Here is a 22,348-nt window from a genome sequence, read left to right on the forward strand (position 1 = left end):
TGAGTGCTCCCGAGTAGGAGTTTAGTTTTTGAGCTGTGAATTTCCAGTACAAGCCGGTCGACTGGGAGATCTTTAGATCATCGTAGTCCCGGCCCGGCGGCGTCATGCCGTCGAGCGGCCTTCACCTCCGCCCAGGGGACCCAGGGGGCCCCGGTGGTGGCGGCAGTGCTATCACTAATCGAAAAAACGGAGAGTACACAGGGGCATTAGTACCCTCCTTCATGGATCCCGAAGGTACTCTAGGACAGCTTCACTACCTGAAGATGTCTGGAACATCCGGTCAAATTCCAACTGACCCCTTTCTGCTTCGTCTGTCAGTCGAAAAACACATCGGTGGCCCTATCGCCGGCGCATTCAAGGAAAACCGCGGCCTGACGTACGTACTTAAAGTGCGTAGCCAGGAACACGTCAAACAGCTGTTACGGATGAAGCAACTTAGCGACGGTACTGGTGTCACAATCGAGGAACACTCGTCTCTAAATCAGGTCAGATGCGTTGTCACTAATCCCGACACCGTGGGTCTTAGTGACCAGTACTTGGTTGAGAACCTGGCGGACCAAAACGTCAAAGAGGTGCGACGCATCAAGCGCCGCAACGCGAAGGGCGAACCTGTCAACTCCCCGGTCATCATATTGACAATTAGTGGCACGGTTATCCCTGAACATATCGATTTCGGGTGGACCAGATGCCGAACCAGGAACTACTATCCGTCCCCGATGATGTGTTTCCGCTGCTGGACGTTTGGTCACACCGGCAAGCGGTGCTCGGCCACTCAGCGTACCTGCGGCACGTGCAGCAAAGTTCACGAAGAACTCACCACCGACATTACCGAAGGAGCAACTGCACTTGAAGTATCCAGAGGAAGGATAAACTGCGACGAACCGGCCCACTGTAAGAATTGCGAAGAGTGGAACAAGCAACGAGAGAAGAATCAAAAGCTCGACACGAAACATCCCGTCTCCAGCCGTGAATGCCCGATTTACAAGAAAGAGGATGCTATCCAACACCTTCGGGTCGACCTCGGTATATCGTACCCAGCAGCCCGCCGGGACTACGAGGCCCGGGAAGCGGCCATGGCCAAAAAGAAAAACCCTGAAACAGATGACTCCTTTGCTGGCATTGTCAACGCCAGCAAGGACACAGAAATGGACGAATTGAAGTCGATGGTAAAGAATCTGCTAGAAGATTCCAAAAGGAAGGACAAGCGCATCGCCGAACTTGAACATGCGCTAGAAAGACGCAGCATCAGCGCTCGGCTAGAAAGCGCTAAAGATCATAGTCCCATGGCAGAATTAGTACGGCAGGTGGCCGAACTAACCGCCACAGTTAGATCACTTCAGGATAACCTGACGAAGAAAGATGCGTTCATTAAAAAACTTCTCATCGAAAAAAGCCACCAAATAGTATCCCCCAGTAACTCCATCTTCTCAGTCACCGAAACTGAGAAAGCCAACACGACAGACTTCCAATATTCAACCGAGGAGATAGTAGCAGACGAGGCGACCCACCCGCCGCTGTTACAGGTCCAGGATTGGATTGAAAACAGCACCCAAACCGGTAACAACCAATTCATTTCGAAGGAACAACAACCACACGAGAACACCATAATTATCGACTACAGCATCGAGTCAGACAACATCATCGAATCAGACAACATCAGTAGCGACGGGGAGACCAGCGTCGCTTCCGCCGCTAAAACCATCAACGCCACCTCCACCACGAACCCGTCCAAACGGGGCCACCAAAGCCCTGATGGCGCTAACTCCCCTACAAAGGGACCCAGCAGCTCTAAACGAAGACACCGTAAGAGCCACGGGAAATCCCCTCCCCCCACATCCTAGACAAGTCGTTCGCTCAGTCCTCCCATCCACGACCCCCAACAAAAATGGATCGTTTCCTATACAGCAAAATTCACTGAGAACAGCCAACCCGAGACCTGTTATTCAAAGGAGTCGACTGAGCACCAACTCCGCGACGACATACCGCCGAATCCATCCACGAACAACCCCACAACCAACTCATCACCAGCGGGAGCCTCGGGTAGATGCGGCCCCGTGAGTGCGGAAGTTACACCCCAACCGGTACTGACGGACAACCCCCATCGCCCGAGTGTCTCTTCAGCTGACGGGACGCACAAGGGTGTAAAAACCTGTACCCCGCAATTCCCAGAGGACGGTCGGGACAGGCAAGGCCCCGACGGACCGGAAGCCAAATCTGTACCGGAATCTGCGGACTACCCTTGTCATCTCCTCCGGTCTGGAAGAGGGACGCACAAGGGTGTAAAAACCCGTCCCCCTGAGGATACTGGAGGAATTGGAATCAGCATGCTGCCTACGAGTTCAACTTCTTCGTGCCCAACTTCTTCGAGTTCAACCATCACCGTCAAGACTTACAACTGCTTTCCGCCCCGTCTCACGGAGCGTGAAGCGATGAACGCGAGCCACTACGACCGAATGATCAAAAAGCGCGACCACCAATCGTTGCCAACTGAAGGCCCATCTCATCAACCACCGACAACATACCATGCAAGCCCATCTCCCGACCCCAAACCGGGTCCTGCTGGGCACCCTGGACTGTCTAGTCCAGGCGGTAAGCCCCACCCGAAACCTGGCCACGACCTCGAACAGGGTCCTCTTGGGCACTCCGGACGGCGTTGTCCGGGCGGTAAGCCCCATTCGCGTCTGAATACCAACACCTCCATGCGACCCACTAACCAAGGCCCTATTACTCTCGTGGTCCAGTGGAACATAAACGGTTTCCACCACAACCTGCCGGATTTGGAAACTCTGGTGCATGACGTTCAACCAGTTGCCTTGGCCATCCAGGAAATACACCGTGCCTCCCCGGCGACAATGGACAACACCTTGGGAAAAAGATACAGGTGGTTCACTAAAACAGGTGCTAACATCTACCAGTCAGTAGCAGTCGGTGTGTCTACGGACATCACGGCCGAAGAGATTGATCTCGATACCGAACTCCCAATTGTTGCGGTCAAACTCCCCTGGCCCTTCACCGTTTCGATTATTTCCGTCTACCTCCCGAACGGAAAACTCCCAGATTTAAAAAACCAGCTAGAAGCAGTCCTATTCAAGATCCCTAGCCCTATGGTTATCCTTGGTGACGTCAATGGGCATCACCGAGCATGGGGTAGTCGAAACAACAATACCAGAGGAAAATGTATCGTCGACGTCGCATGCAACAACAACCTGGCGATCCTGAATGATGGTACCCCTACGTTTATCCGCGGGCAAGCAGAAACAGCCATCGACGTGTCGCTCGCCTCCGCCTCCATCACTAGCCGCCTCCTCTGGTCCGTGGAAACAGATACCCGGGGAAGCGATCATTACCCAATCACGCTAAAGCTCAACAATTCGGTAAGTCCGGAAACCTCTCGTCGACCCCGCTGGCTTTATGACCAAGCCGACTGGGCCCAGTTCCAATTCGACATTGACTCCGGTATTGAACAAACCCCCCCATGCTCGATCGCGGACTTGACTGCCCTTATCACTGGATCGGCAGAAACCTCTATTCCGAAGGCTAGCCCTAACCCGGGAAGAAGGGCGCTCTATTGGTGGTCTCCTGAAACAAAGACGGCCACGAAAACTCGCAGAAAGGCCCTGCGTGCCCTCAAAAAGTTTCAGAAGAACCTGCCCGCTGAACACCCCAGTGTTGAACTAGCCAAGAAACGCTACCAAACCGCCAGAAACGACTGCCGGCAAATCCTTAGGGAGGCCAAAGAGAAAGCCTGGACCGTTTTCCTCGACACAATCAACGAGGACCAGTCATCCTCGGAGCTGTGGAGGAGAATCAACAGCATTCAGGGTAAACGCCGCGTGAAAGGTTTTTCCCTCAAGATCGACGGAGCAACCACTCGGAACCCACAGGCGATCGCCGATGCCCTCGCGGAATACTTTTATGGGATATCCGCCATCGACAAATACCCGCCAGCCTTTTTAAAGCGCCATCCTAACCCACAGTTCAGTATAGTCGACTTCCCGACTACCCCCGATCAAGGTCAACTCTTCAATCAACCCTTTTCCATGGCGGAACTCAACTACGCCCTGAGCAGGGTCAATGGTAAGTCAGCAGGGCCAGACGAACTGGGGTACCAGATGCTAAAGCATCTCACCTACAGCGGAAGAAGCAAGCTGCTCGAGCTAATCAATCAAGAATGGACGGCCGGCACGTTACCGGAAGACTGGAAGCACAGCCTTGTAGTCCCCATACCCAAGAGCTCCGGGCCGGCAAACAGCACCTCCAGCTACCGCCCGATAGCACTCACCAGTTGTGCCTGCAAAATTGCAGAACGGATGGCAAATCGTCGGCTGATGGAGCACCTCGAGTCCAACGGCCTACTAGGCTACCATCAACACGCGTTTCGGTCAGGATATGGTACAGGGACATACCTAGCGAACCTCGGAAGTATTCTTGACGATGCAATGAAGGCACAGGAACACGTAGAAATCGTATCCCTCGACTTGGCCAAGGCCTACAACCGAGCCTGGGGCCCTGGCATTCTCAAGCAACTAGTAGATTGGGGAGTATCCGGGAACCTCTTGAAGTTTATTCAGAACTTCCTTACTAACAGAACCTTCGAGGTTCTGATCGGAAACCACCGATCAAAGGTCATGAAGGAGGAGACTGGAGTGCCTCAAGGCTCTGTGATTTCGGTCACACTTTTCCTCGTGGCCATGAGCGGGGTTTCTCTGGTGTTGCCGAAAGGGGTGTATATATTAGTATACGCGGACGACATTCTGCTTCTAGTCACCGGAAAACACCCCCGAACAATCCGCCGGAAGATGCAAGCGGCAGTGAATGCTGTCACCAAATGGGCTGACAACACGGGCTTTGACATCGCCCCCGAAAAAAGCTCAAGGCTTCACATCTGCAACTCGACTCACCGCCCGCCAAAAACACCGATCACGGCCAACGGAAAGACGATCGCCTTGAGGAAGACACTTAAGGTGCTGGGAGTGACACTTGACCGAACGCTTTCTTTCCGTAGCCACTTTCTCGCGATTAAGGAGAGTTGTGCAAACCGTGTCAACTTGATTCGCAGTATATCCTGCAAACGGACGCGCAGTGACCGCGCCACGCGACGCCGTGTGGCCGATGCTGTGATTTGTAGTCGCCTCTTCTATGGAATTGAGATTACCGGCCGAGCACAGGACAACCTAGTGAAAACACTTGCGCCGATTTACAACAATACCATCCGAGCGATCTCTGGACTGCTGCCCTCAACTCCTGCTGATTCAGCTTGCGCAGAAACCGGAGTGTTACCTCTCCGGTACAAAGCCGCTCTAACCCTCGGAAACCGGTGCGTTAGCTTTCTTGAAAGGACCAAGGAAGACGGGCAGACTTGCTTCCTCGAAGAGAATGCGAACTCTGCCCTTACCGCGGTGGCCAACATCCAGCTTCCTCCGGTGGCCGGGCTCCACCGGATCGGACCCAGAAGCTGGTCGGCCAAGAGACCACAGATAGCTCAAAACATCAAGACTCGTTTCCGGAAGCAGTGTAATCCCACGGAAGTTCAGGCTGCTTTCAGAGAGGTTGTTAATAGAAAATTCAGCACGCATGAAGTCCGATACACCGACGGCTCCAAGTTGGCGGGACGGGTCGGCCTCGGCATCCACAGCCGCACTACAGAAATGCACTACAGTCTCCCAACCCAATGCTCCGTTTTCTCGGCCGAAGCTGCGGCTATATTAGTAGCCATCACGACGCCCTGCGACGACCTTGTGCTGGTGGTTAGTGACTCCGATAGTGCCCTGTCTGCGATTGCAAATCCGAACAACCGACATCCTTATATACAACAAATCCAGGCAGCCTTGAATGACTCATCTGTCAGAACCACACTCATGTGGGTTCCCGGTCACTGCGGCATCCTCGGCAACGAGCGAGCTGACACACTCGCCGGCATCGGCCGTAACAGCCCGACACTAACGAGAAAGGTCCCCCGCGATGACGTTAAGTCCTGGCTGAAGGAGCGACTGTGGACCGCCTGGTCTGTAGCATGGCATCGCAACAGAGAGCCGTTCCTTCGAAAAATAAAAAACACCACGACTACGTGGCAAGACCAACCTGCTCGCCGAGAACAAGTTGTCCTCTCCCGACTGCGCACGGGACATACACGGCTGTCACACGACATGGGTAGTACAGGGGGCGGCTTCCGCCGCCAGTGTGAGACGTGCGGGACACAAAATACTGTTGTTCATTTCCTTATCAACTGCCCCACTCTGGAGCACCTAAGATCAACCTACGAGATCACTGGTATCGACAGCACCCTCCAAAACGACGCGGTAAGGGAACGCCAGCTGATAAACTTTTTGAAAGATGCCGGACTTTTTACCTTAATATGACCACTGCTAAGACCCCGGACCTGTTAATGAATACGAAATTACCACGCCCTCAAGCATTACGATGACTCCTGCTACGACCCTGGACTCGAAACGGACACTGTATACCATTTGACAACATCAGCCAAACGATGAACACCACAAAGTGAACTCTGTTAAAACATATTATGTAACTAGAACTGCCTCCTCCTCTCCACCTTCCCCCAATCATCCTCCTCCTTATCTACGGGGATGAACCAGCCTCGGGCTGAAAATCCCCATAATAAAGAGCCAATAATAATAATAACCCCTTTGCATCTGGGCCCCTCATATATTAAAGCATTAGTGATAAAATTATGAGCGATATCGAATGAGCTTTCTGACTGTTGTAAAGCTTCTAGTAAAGCTTGATGGTCCATTAAACGAAATTTCAATAGTCTACATTTCAAATAACACTGTTCGACAAAAAAAAACTTTTGCCGTGATCAGAGACCCCATTAGTAGGGCATAAAAGCGTATGAAAAATGTAGAAAAATTCCGTTTTCAAATATGTTGGGGCACCTCTAGAAACTTTTTGAGATGAGTTTGAATTTTATTCATTTTTGAAGGTTTGACACGAGCTTTATAAATCATCATACACATTTGAAATACAATATCTTTGAAATGCAATTTTGTGCACCGCTGAAATTTTCACAGATCTGTGAAGCAACTTTGATAAATTTCTACCTATTACGACATTCCGTTTCATTGATACATATCCGCGAAGGCTTAACTCTGACTTATATAGTGAAAATCTTTTAAGATTTTTTTCAATGAAGATGAAAATTGTATTTAAACATCTGGTTTAACTAAGTATGATTCTGGATAGCTATACGAGAAATTTTAGGATTAGTTTACAAAGGATCCACAGGAAGAATGTTAGTTCCATTCATCGAGGTCAGCATGAGTGTTTTAAGGAAAACTTCTCCAAATTAATTTAATGTTCTAATTGCAGTTTTCAAAAACTTTTTTGTCGTTTATGGAAATCAACAAAGTTCATTGTAAACTTTGACATCACTTTCATAATCATGTTTAAATACCAATTCACTGCGATTTTGAATGGGATGGATTAGGATCACAATTCAGCCAAAATACACTACGTCCACTTAATTCAAGGAAGTATTTTGTTTTGAACGAATTTCGAGTCGTGCCCAATTTTAAATATCCATATATCGCATATGGCTGAGAATGCTTTTCAATGATTTGGTGTGTACCTAAGTAAACGTTCCAAATTGCTTGACCTGGTGGATATCAAGCAGCTCCATGTTCTTAAACATATATATATCATTGAAACAAATTTGGACTTAAGTAAATAAATTATTCTTCATCATCATCATCATATATTGATTAGCCTTAGTGCCTCTGGATAGATAGTATGTAACACTATATTAACAAATAGACCCTGTTACCATTAGGGCAGGAGCACCTATTTTGGGCACTTGCTGCTATAACTCAGTCAATTCCAAACCAATTGACTGTGCGTATACGTATACATTTTCCACCACAAAAAATAAGATCGTCGAATCTTGATTCATACTCTACATGTGTACGAAAACCGATTTTGAAAATATTGCTTCGTTGTTTAATAAAAAATCCAAAACCAAAAAGTCAGGAAACGCTTTCAGTTTTGCCTTAATATTAGAAATATTTTCCTTCATGACAAATTCAATTAATTTAATAAAAGTGTACATACACATTACACATTATTTATTGCGAAACTAACTTAAATATGATGAAAACAACAGTGGTTGACCGATTACTGTTAGTAAATGTGGAATGTTCTTATTTTTGGCTTGCATTTTTTAGGGTTGCATTGTTTTGAACAGTCGTGAACTTAAACCATGTTTTCTGCGCAATGCCAGCTTCAATTCATTCTATTGAAATATATTTGCTACTTTGATATGACTAGGAGGTTCTTCGAGTCATTAAGTGAATATAGACAACCCACGAAAACACTGGAAACGTTTCTATGTACTGATCGTAAAACATAAATGCAATAGATTTTTTTTTAATTTTTACACAAACTTCCCACGTTAGGAATTTGAAAAATCGACCGGATTTTCTTCTCGAAAATTTGATTTCAATTATTTAGATCATAAGCGTAGCATTTCGAAGTCAAATCAAGGTAAAATAGATATTGTGTTATGCATAGATAAAGATAGGGGATTGCTTTTTGTAATTGAATTAAGAGAAAACTTGAAGGATTTGTATTATATAAGTCAAAGTTTAATTTTTCCCGGACATGTATCAATGAAAAGGAATGTCGTAATAGGCTGAAATTTTGACTAGTTATTTATCAAAGTTACTTCTCAGATCTGTAAAAATTTCAGCGGTGCACAAAATTGTATTTCAAAGATATTTCAAAAGATGTGAATAATCACATGAAGCTTGTGTGAAACCTTCAAAAATGAATAAAATTCAAACTCATCTCAAAAAGTTTCTAGGGGTGCTCCAACAGATTTGAAAATGGCATTTTTCTACATCTTCCATGCGCTTTTATGCCCTACTAATGGGGTCTCTGATCACGGCAAAAGTTTTTTTTTGTCGAACAGTGTAATATTGAATGAAATATATTCAAACTTTTATGAGGGAACACAAACACATGAACAATCAATACGTAATCTTGTTAAAGTTTAAACAAACAAATACGAAAATTATAAAAAACTGCTTATGTAGTTGGTGACGTTCACAAGTCTACCATATTTCGCACATATAATCTGCTAAAGGTTTTCAACTAATAAAAGTGCATGAAATAAACGAAAAATACATAAGACCTACTCTGCATAGCAGTTTAGTTAGAATGATTCTCTGACCATATACAGATTTTTTTATATTTTTTGTAGTGTATATAAAGCCTTAATCAAAGCTGCATATGAAAGCCTTAAGTATGAGCTTTAGCACAAAATCAAAATTGTGTTGCGTCATCAAGTACACATTGAAATATTATATAATGCTTTAAAAATATGTCCAAAAAACTTATAAATTTTACTACAAGTTCTATAATTTTTAAAACTTCTATCTAATTTTACACAAAATTTCAGGAAATAATCTTAAAAATATAGGAAGTTTAAAATAACATTTTGAGCAGATTTGATTCCCCTATAAAAAGTTATAATTATTATTATTATTATTATTATTATTATTATTATTATTATTATTATTATTATTATTATTATTATTATTATTATTATTATTATTATTATTATTATTATTATTATTATTATTATTATTATTATTATTATTATTATTATTATTATTATTATTATTATTATTATTATTATTATTATTATTATTATTATTATTATTATTATTATTATTATTATTATTATTATTATTATTATTATTATTATTATTATTATTATTATTATTATTATTATTATTATTATTATTATTATTATTATTATTATTATTATTATTATTATTATTATTATTATTATTATTATTATTATTATTATTATTATTATTATTATTATTATTATTATTATTATTATTATTATTATTATTATTATTATTATTATTATTATTATTATTATTATTATTATTATTATTATTATTATTATTATTATTATTATTATTATTATTATTATTATTATTATTATTATTATTATTATTATTATTATTATTATTATTATTATTATTATTATTATTATTATTATTATTATTATTATTATTATTATTATTATTATTATTATTATTATTATTATTATTATTATTATTATTATTATTATTATTATTATTATTATTATTATTATTATTATTATTATTATTATTATTATTATTATTATTATTATTATTATTATTATTATTATTATTATTATTATTATTATTATTATTATTATTATTATTATTATTATTATTATTATTATTATTATTATTATTATTATTATTATTATTATTATTATTATTATTATTATTATTATTATTATTATTATTATTATTATTATTATTATTATTATTATTATTATTATTATTATTATTATTATTATTATTATTATTATTATTATTATTATTATTATTATTATTATTATTATTATTATTATTATTATTATTATTATTATTATTATTATTATTATTATTATTATTATTATTATTATTATTATTATTATTATTATTATTATTATTATTATTATTATTATTATTATTATTATTATTATTATTATTATTATTATTATTATTATTATTATTATTATTATTATTATTATTATTATTATTATTATTATTATTATTATTATTATTATTATTATTATTATTATTATTATTATTATTATTATTATTATTATTATTATTATTATTATTATTATTATTATTATTATTATTATTATTATTATTATTATTATTATTATTATTATTATTATTATTATTATTATTATTTCTATTATTATTATTATTATTATTATTATTATTATTATTATTATTATTATTATTATTATTATTATTATAGAGTTTTGGCACTTCTCAGCAAAAATTGCTGGAAACTTTCACCTACCCCGGGCAATCGGAATGCCAAAGGGGATTAGGCTCTGTGGATCTCATTGACCGGTTTTTTAGCTGATCCTAATGAGTCTGCTTTTGGATGTATTTTCAGTTGTGATGATTCAGGAACCGCCTAACTATGCTACAGGTTCCAAGAATCACCGCTTTCAGGATGCTGTTCAGGTCCGTCTTCAATTCCAGCTCGTCTAGGGACCTCAGGAGAGATTTAGGGACAACTCCGGTTGCCGAGAGGACAACCGGAACTATACGGACGTCCTCCAGGTGCCACATCTGCTTCAACTCCTCCGCTAGGTCGTGGTACTTGGTTATCTTGCCGGAGAACGTTGATTGGACATTATGGTCTAACGGTACAGCGATGTCGATGAGAGTTACTCGCTTCATCCTTTTGTCGAAAACCACAATGTCAGGCCGGTTGGCACGAATGAGGACGTCCGTAATGATCTCGCGATCCCAGTATAGCTTTATGCAACTATTTTCCAGAACCGGGTCCGGCTGGTACTTGTAGTAGGGTACAAATCTGTCGACCAAGTTGTGCTTTAAAGCAAGCTGTTGGTGCACAATCTTGGCAACTTCGTTGTGACGATCGAGGTAAGCTGATCCAGCTAACACTGAACAGCCTGCAACGACATGCTCGATCGTTTCCCCTACTGAATTACACTTCCTACAACGGTCCTCCACGTCCTCGTGCAATATGTACCGCCGATAGTTCTTCGTCGCAATTACCCGGTCCTGGATGGCTACCATGAAACCTTCTGTTTCTGAGAACAGGTCACCCCGCACCAGCCACGCGTTTGACGCCGCCTTATCGATGTGCTCGAGTTCCAGTTGATGGGGGTGCGTCCCATGCAACTCCTTTTGCTTCCACGTTACGATCATCTCGTCGACGGTCTTGATGCCGCAGTTCAGCTGATAATCCTCCTGCGCCAGATGCAGGGCGCTGTAACCGTGGTCAGCTTCACATACAGTGCGGTACATTTCGTGACGGTTCTGGCTCTCTACGAAATATGCCCGCAGCTGCTGGATCTGGGAGACACATAGTGCCTGGATATCGGTGACGCCTCTTCCTCCTACTGCGCGTGGCAGGGTGACTCTCTCAATGGACGACTTTGGATGGCGCATGCGGTGCTTGGTGAACGCCACTCGTACTGCTCGTTCTAACGCCTCGAGGTCAGTCTTGGTCCACTTTACCACCCCAAAGCTGTAGGTCAACAGGGGCACAGCAAACGTGTTGATCGCCTTCACCTTGTTGCCGGCTGACAGAAAGCTCCTCAGAACACAGTTGACACGATGCAAGAACTTGTCCTGCAGTTCCTTCTTGATCGCTGTGTGGCGAATACCTCTAAGTTGCAGGAAGCCGAGGTACTTGTACACTTCGCCTTCAACCATATTCCCCATATTCCGAATCTCCTCCTGTTCGTTGACGCGGAAACAGCTGGCGTCCACTACTTGACCCCGGCGAAGATGGACTGACCGACATTTGTCAATTCCAAACTCCATCCGGATGTCGTTGCTGAACACCGTCACAAGCTGCAACAGTTGATGCAGCCTCTGTACTGATTCCGCAAACAGCTTCAGGTCGTCCATAAAGAAGGTGTGGGTTCTTCTTGTACTCCTTCCCCCACTTTTCAGTTGGTAGCCATAGTTGCATTGGTTGAGTGCTCTGCTGAGGGGGTTCATTGCAAGGCAGAACCATAGCGGACTGAAGGTATCGCCTTGAAATATACCCCTCCTGATGCTGAGAGTTCTGGACCGCAACACAGCTGTTCCGTCGGTGATTTGTAGGGACGTGCTCCACATCCCCATCGCGTGTTGCATCAGCCTGATGACGTTCCCGTCTACCTTGTACAACTGCAGCACCTTAAGAAGGTACGAGTGCGGCACTGAGTCGTACGCCTTCTTGTAGTCGATGTACGCCATGCTCAGGTTCCTCTGCTTATCGGTGGCTTGACCCACAATGACTGCATCTATAATGACCTGATCTTTGCAGCCTTGCGTGTTTTTGCGACACCCTTTTTGTTCTTCGGTCATCACGTTGTTGGCATCGCAGTGGGTTTGTATCCTCCTCGCTATCACCGACGACAGCACTTTGTACAGACTCGAAAGACACGTTATTGGTCTGTACTTTGCTGGGTCAGCTGTGTTTTGGTCCTTCGGCAGAAGATAAGTGATACCCCTGGTAATGAACTCTGGTAGCTGCGTGGGGTCTTCTAGCACCATGTTGAAGCATTCCGCCATCCGCCCGTGGATCGTCGTGAGCTTTTTATACCAAAAATTGTGCACGAAATCGGGTCCTGGTGCAGCCCAATTTCTGGTATACCGGGTAGCCTCTCGTACATCCTGAGCGGTTACTACGACCGCGGTCATGTTTCCAACTCCATTACACTGTCGCTCTTCTTCTGCCAACCACATCCCATCGTCGCTGTGCTGGACAGGGTTCTCCCATAGATTGGCCCAGAACTGTGTGACTTCGCCAATCTCCGGAAGGCCTTCTCCATAGTCAGGCTTGTCGTTTCGGATGCAGTTGTAGAACTCTCTTTCGTTAATGTTGAACATCCGGTTTTGTTCCTTCCGCTTCGAACATTCTCCATAACGCCGCAATCGTTTCGCAAGAGCACTCAACCGCTGTACATGGGTGTCGAGGATCTCCGTATTGTTGACTTCTGTGAGATCTCGGAGTTCTGCGGGCTTCACAATTTCAGCAACATAACGAACTAGCCTCCTTGATCGATTCCCCTGCTTGTACTGTGTTAATCGACCAATCTTGGTCCGCAATGTGGCGATCCGGTTCTCCAAACGTCGCATCCACGCGGGTTTCTGTGTGCTGGGGCGTGTGCGACCTTCACCGTCACCTTGCGGGCGCGTCCGCAGTCCCAGCGTCTTGACAACAGCCACCGCAGCTGAATACACCGTAAACTGCAGATCCTCAAGGTGCTGTACGGCCTCCAAGTACTGTGGCAAAATATCCTGGTTTAGGATGCTTACTGCACTTGTTAACCGATAGGAATTCCGCAGCTTTGGTATTCGGTGCCGGGACATGGGGTCTGTCCCACGGAACTGCGTGACTGCTGTGGCCATGTGGAGCGCTAGTTCGTCTCGTAGTTGCTGTCGTTGCATATCCGCTGTTGGTCCTGGAGCAGTGGGTGCAGTCGTATCACGACTCTCACTCGCGTTCGATGCATCCAGCCCATCAGAACTCCTTCTCGACGTATCGCTCGATCTTGTCCTCTCCTCTCCCAATTCCCTCTGCGCTTCCAGCTTGATGCACTCCACTTCTGCAGCTGTGAGCATATTATGAGACATAATTGCTCGCTGTCGTGTGTACAGCTTGTTCAAGTCAAGCTGGTTCGCAAAGCGAGGGAATCTCTCGTTGAACATTTCCAGCATCCCTGATCTGCCGGACATGTCCGTCTCCATCCTCGTGCAGACAAAATAGCAGCGAATCACGTACATATTCATCTCCCTCGTCCACATGATCCGCTGCCGTCGGCCGCCTGCTAACGTGAGTGACTGACGTCGATCAGCCACAGCAACATTGGCAGGTGCAGCATGGCCTTGGTGATTGCTATTGCTGCCGTTTCTGCTCTGCGTTCGTGGTACGGGCTGTGCCCGTTGACTGGAAGGCCGCTCTTGCACCACTTCCTCTTCCAGCCGCTGGCCGCTCGCTCTGTCCCCCGTTCCAGGACCAGCTCCAGTAGGGGCTCCCTCCTCGGGCGATCGCATTCTTCTATTTCGTCTAGCTCGTGTCTCCATATGGGTTATTATTATTATTATTATTATTATTATTATTATTATTATTATTATTATTATTATTATTATTATTATTATTATTATTATTATTATTATTATTATTATTATTATTATTATTATTATTATTATTATTATTATTATTATTATTATTATTATTATTATTATTATTATTATTATTATTATTATTATTATTATTATTATTATTATTATTATTATTATTATTATTATTATTATTATTATTATTATTATTATTATTATTATTATTATTATTATTATTATTATTATTATTATTATTATTATTATTATTATTATTATTATTATTATTATTATTATTATTATTATTATTATTATTATTATTATTATTATTATTATTATTATTATTATTATTATTATTATTATTATTATTATTATTATTATTATTATTATTATTATTATTATTATTATTATTATTATTATTATTATTATTATTATTATTATTATTATTATTATTATTATTATTATTATTATTATTATTATTATTATTATTATTATTATTATTATTATTATTATTATTATTATTATTATTATTATTATTATTATTATTATTATTATTATTATTATTATTATTATTATTATTATTATTATTATTATTATTATTATTATTATTATTATTATTATTATTATTATTATTATTATTATTATTATTATTATTATTATTATTATTATTATTATTATTATTATTATTATTATTATTATTATTATTATTATTATTATTATTATTATTATTATTATTATTATTATTATTATTATTATTATTATTATTATTATTATTATTATTATTATTATTATTATTATTATTATTATTATTATTATTATTATTATTATTATTATTATTATTATTATTATTATTATTATTATTATTATTATTATTATTATTATTATTATTATTATTATTATTATTATTATTATTATTATTATTATTATTATTATTATTATTATTATTATTATTATTATTATTATTATTATTATTATTATTATTATTATTATTATTATTATTATTATTATTATTATTATTATTATTATTATTATTATTATTATTATTATTATTATTATTATTATTATTATTATTATTATTATTATTATTATTATTATTATTATTATTATTATTATTATTATTATTATTATTATTATTATTATTATTATTATTATTATTATTATTATTATTATTATTATTATTATTATTATTATTATTATTATTATTATTATTATTATTATTATTATTATTATTATTATTATTATTATTATTATTATTATTATTATTATTATTATTATTATTATTATTATTATTATTATTATTATTATTATTATTATTATTATTATTATTATTATTATTATTATTATTATTATTATTATTATTATTATTATTATTATTATTATTATTATTATTATTATTATTATTATTATTATTATTATTATTATTATTATTATTATTATTATTATTATTATTATTATTATTATTATTATTATTATTATTATTATTATTATTATTATTATTATTATTATTATTATTATTATTATTATTATTATTATTATTATTATTATTATTATTATTATTATTATTATTATTATTATTATTATTATTATTATTATTATTATTATTATTATTATTATTATTATTATTATTATTATTATTATTATTATTATTATTATTATTATTATTATTATTATTATTATTATTATTATTATTATTATTATTATTATTATTATTATTATTATTATTATTATTATTATTATTATTATTATTATTATTATTATTATTATTATTATTATTATTATTATTATTATTATTATTATTATTATTATTATTATTATTATTATTATTATTATTATTATTATTATTATTATTATTATTATTATTATTATTATTATTATTATTATTATTATTATTATTATTATTATTATTATTATTATTATTATTATTATTATTATTATTATTATTATTATTATTATTATTATTATTATTATTATTATTATTATTATTATTATTATTATTATTATTATTATTATTATTATTATTATTATTATTATTATTATTATTATTATTATTATTATTATTATTATTATTATTATTATTATTATTATTATTATTATTATTATTATTATTATTATTATTATTATTATTATTATTATTATTATTATTATTATTATTATTATTATTATTATTATTATTATTATTATTATTATTATTATTATTATTATTATTATTATTATTATTATTATTATTATTATTATTATTAGCGTTATTAAGGAGATTTTCGGCCCGCGGCTGGTTCATCTCCAATATAAAAAAGTTCTAAGCATTGAAGTGAAACAAAAATACCGTCATTGGGGGTGATAATGGGACAAAACATTATCTGATATATCTCATCAAGTATTGGGTATATGTATATGTAACACTAGTTAACAGCATTTTTGAACTCGGTAAGCTGATGATCATTTTTGGTGTAGAATCATGCCCTGAGTTCGAAAATGCGGAAGAAAAAAAAAAAAAAAAAAAAAAAAAAAAAAAAAAAAAAAAAAAAAAACAGTAGAGTGGAGTTTTTTTCGACTTTCCATACAAGGTTGATGATTCGAAATCGAATTTTGTTCTATTTTTAAGCAAAGTCGCTCACTTCAAACATCTCATTCTCCGTAATCAATGCTCCGATTGAGCTGAAATTTTTACTGTAACTCGCCTACATATGATACGTCAAATAAACGTCGAGAAAGAATTTTTAAGTTAGCTTTTTCTTATTGAAAAAAAAAATATATTTCTTCAAAAAAAAATTGGAAATTTTGCTAAAATTCAAAAGGATCGTCCCTAAAACTCGCCAATACCTTGAATTTCATCAATCTGACGCAAAACCTGTATTCAGATGATCGAATGGTATTGTATTCAGCTTTTAATTTATGGAAAAAGATTTGAAATTGGTTGAACAAAACGCAATATATTTGAATTTTAGTAAAATCCATATTTTGAAAAGTTACAAAACTCGATATTGAGCTAAAACTCAAAAACTGTTCTACTTAAAATTTTTTGAAGGTCGGTTTCGAAATCAGCACTAAACTGTGCTTCAAAAATTTTGGTCGTTGACAGAAGTTCACGACTTTCGTTTTATTTTGTAAACTTTTGTATTCAAACGTTTTATGGTGCCATCCTTGGTGCCATCCTTATAGTTGCCAGCAGTTTTTGTCAAAAAATACGTTTTGGGAGCAATTAGTTAATCTATATATATAAAAGTCAATGTAAGTTTGTATGTTTGTATGTTCGTATGTTCGTATGTTTGTATGTTTATTTGTTTGTATGTATGTATGTATGTTCCAGCATAACTCCGGAATGCCTCAACCATTTTCAACCAAATTTGGTATACACATTTGTTAAATTAAGGAGGTGGTTATGAGGGTTTTGGAATTCAAGATGGCGGCTTGGGTTCCAAGATGGCGGCCAAAACGTCAGAAGGCATGCTATTTAACGGTAAATCTTTTACGAATACCATGCAATATTGGTATCTATCGACCGGGCTTGATGAGTAGAAGTCAAAAATTAATATCCGACGCCATTTTGGAATCCAAGATGGCGGACAATAATCCAAGATGGCGGCCATGGAATGGTGGTTTGAGCTATGATACCATGCAATATGGGTATCTATCGATCAGGCTTGATGAGAAGAAGTTAAAAATAGTTATATGATGCCATTTTGGAATCCAATATGGCGGACTATAAATCCAACATGGCGGACCATAATCCAAGATGGCGGCCATGGAATGGTGGTTTGAGCTATGATACCATGCAATATGGGTATCTATCAATCGGGCTTGACGAGTAGAAGTCAAAAATATATATTTGACGCCATTTTGGAATCCAAGATGGCGGACCATAATCCAAGATGGCGGCCATGGAATGGTGATTTATGTTATGATCCCATGCAATATGGGTATCTATCGATCGGGCTTGATGAGTAGAAGTCAAAAATAGTTATATGATGCCATTTTGGAATCCAATATGGCGGACTATAAATCCAATATGGCGGACCATAATCCAAGATGGCGGCCATGGAATGGTGGTTTGAGCTATGATACCATGCAATATGGGTGTCTATCAATCGGGCTTGACGAGTAGAAGTCAAAAATAGATATTTGACGCCATTTTGGAATCCAAGATGGCGGACCATAATCCAAGATGGCGGCCATGGAATGGTGGTTTGAGCTATGATACCATGCAATATGGGTATCTATCGATCGGGCTTGATGAGTAGAAGTCAAAAATAGATATTTGACGCCATTTCGAAATCCAAGATAGCGGACCATAATCCAAGATGGCGGCCATGAAATGGTAGTTTGAACTATGATACCATGCAATATGGGTATCTATCGATCGGGCTTGACGAGTAAAGTCAAAAATAGATTTTTGACGCCATTTTGAAATCCAAGATGGCGGACTATAATCCAAGATGGCGGCCATGAAATGGTAGTTTGAACTATGATACCATGCAATATGGGTATCCATCGATCGGGCTTGATGAGTAAAAGTCAAAAATATACATTTAACTACATCTTGAAATCCAAGATGGCGGACTATAATCCAAGATGGCGGCCATGGAATGGTGGTTTGAGCTATGATACTATGCAATATGGGTATCTATCAAACGGGCTTGACGAGTAGAAGTCAGAAATAGACATTTGACGCTATTTTATAATCCAAGATGGCGGACTATAAATCTAACATGGCGGACCATAATCCAAGATGGCGGCCATGAAATATTAGTTTGAACTATGATACCATGCAATATGGGTATCTATCGATCGGGCTTGACGAGTAGAAGTCAAAAATAGATTTTTGACGCCATTTTGAAATCCAAGATGGCGGACTATTATCCAAGATGGCGGCCATGAAATGGTGGTTTGAGCTATGATACCATGCAATATGGGTATCCATTGAACGGGCTTGACGAGTAGAAGTCAGAAATAGATTTTTGACGCCATTTTGAAATCCAAGATGGCGGACTATAATCCAAGATGGCGGCCATGTAATGGTGGTTTGAGCTATGATACGATGCAATTAGGGTATCTATCAATCGGGCTTGACGAGTAGAAGTCAAAAATAGATATTTGACGCCATTTTGGAATCCAAGATGGCGGACCATAATCCAAGATGGCGGCCATGGAATAGTAGTTTGAGTTATGATCCCATGCAATATGGGCATCTATCGATCGGGCTTGATGAGTAGAAGTCAAAAATCAATACTCGACGCCATTTTTGAATCCAATATGGCGGACTATAAATCCAATATGGCGGACCATAAAACCATCCAATATGGGTATCTATCGATCGGGCTTGATGAGTAGAAGTCAAAAATCAATATCCGACGCCATTTTGGAATCCAATATGGCGGACTATGAATCCAACATGGCGGACCATAATCCAAGATGGCGACCATGAAATGGTAGTTTGAACTATGATACCATGCAATATGGGTATCCATCGATCGGGCTTGACGAGTAGAAGTCAAAAATAGATATTTAACTACATCTTGAAATCCAAGATGGCGAACTATAATCCATGATGGCGGCCATGGAATGGTGGTTTGAGCTATGATACTACGCAATATGGGTATCTATCAAACGGGCTTGACGAGTTGAAATAGATTTTTGACGCCATTTTGAAATCCAAGATTGCGGACTATAATCCAAGATGGCGGCCATGGAATGGTGGTTTGAGCTATGATACCATGCAATATGGGTATCCATTGAACGGGCTTGACGAGTAGAAGCCAGAAATCGATTTTTGACGCCATTTTGAAATCCAAGATGGTGGACTATAATCCAAGATGGCGGCCATGGAATGGTGGTTTGAGCTATGATACGATGCAATTAGGGTATCTATCAATCGGGCTTGACGAGTAGAAGTCAAAAATAGATATTTGTCGCCATTTTGGAATCCAAGATGGCGGACCATAATCCAAGATGGCGGCCATGGAATAGTAGTATGAGTTATGATCCCATGCAATATGGGTATCTATCGATCGGGCTTGATGAGTAGAAGTCAAAAATAGATATATGATGCCATTTTGGAATCCAAAATGGCGGACTATAAATCCAATATGGCGGACCATAATACCATCCATGAGTAGCTTGATGAGTAGAAGTCAAAAATCAATAACCGACGCCATTTTGAAATCCAATATGGCGGACTATAAATCCAATATGGTGGACTATAAATCCAATATGGCGGACCATACTCCAAGATGGCGGCCATGGAATGGTGGTTTGAACTATGATACCATGCAATATAGGTATCTATCAATCGGGTTTGACGAGTAGAAGTCAAAAATAGATGTATGATGCCATTTTGGAATCCAATATGGCGGACTATAAATCCAATATGGCGGACCATAATCCAAGATGGCGGCCATGGAATGGTGGTTTGAACTATGATACCATGCAATATAGGTATCTATCAATCGGGTTTGACGAGTAGAAGTCAAAAATAGATATTTGACGCCATTTTGGAATCCAAGATGGCGGACTATAATCCAAGATGGCGGCCATGGAATGGTGGTTTGAGCTATGATTCCATGCAATATAGGTATCTATCGATCGGGCTTGATGAGTAGAAGTCAAAAATCAATATCCGACGCCATTTTGAGATCCAAGATGGCTGACTATAATCCAAGATGGCGACCATGGAATGGTGGTTTGAGCTATGATGCCATGCAATATGGTTATCTATCAATCGGGCTTGACGAGTAGAAGTCAGAAATAGATGTTTGATGTTTGGCGCCATTTTTGAATCCAAGATGGCGGACCATAATCCAAGATGGCGGCCATGGAAAAGTGGTTAGAGCTATGATATCATGCAATATGGGTATATCGATCGGGCTTGATGAGTAGAAGTCAAAAATAAATACTTGACGCCATTTTGAAATCCAAGATGGCGGACAATAATCAAAGATGGCGGCCATGGAATGGTGGTTTGAGCTATGATACCATGCAATATTGGTATCCATTGATCGGGCTTGATGAGTAGAAGTCAAAAATCAATATTCTACGCCATTTTGGAATCCAAAATGGCGAACCACAATCCAAGATGACGGACCATATTCCAAGATGGCGGCCATGGAATGGTGGTTTGAGCTATGACACCATGCAATATGGGTATCTATCGATCGGGCATGATGAGTAGAAGTCAAAAATCAATATCCGACGCCATTTCAGAATCCAAGATGGCGGACTATAAATCCAAGATGGTCGATCATATTCCAAGATGGCGGCCATGGAATGGTGGTTTAAGCTGACACCATGCAATATGGATATCTATCGATCTATAGAAGTCAAAAATCAATATCCGGCGGATTATAATCCAAAGTGGACCATATTCCAAAAGCCATGAAATGATAGATTGAACTATGATACCATGCAATATGGGTATCTATCGATCGGGCTTGATGAGTAGAAGTCAAAAATCAATATCCCACGCCATTTTGGGATCCAATATGGCGGACCATATTTTAAGAAGGCGGCAATGGAATGGTGGTTTGAGTCATGACACCATGCAGTATGTGTTTCTATCGATCGGGCTTGATGAATACAGTAATGTTTCGATTTTATCACGCCCTCCGCGCGCCAGTCCTTTATTGTTCATTGATTTGATGTTACATTTGAGAGCAAGTGTTTTCCCTCTTCTTCAAGATTAATGTTGATGGCGCGATTTGCAA

Source organism: Aedes albopictus, chromosome 2 (assembly GCF_035046485.1).
Source record: "Aedes albopictus strain Foshan chromosome 2, AalbF5, whole genome shotgun sequence".
Taxonomy (NCBI): domain Eukaryota; kingdom Metazoa; phylum Arthropoda; class Insecta; order Diptera; family Culicidae; genus Aedes; species Aedes albopictus.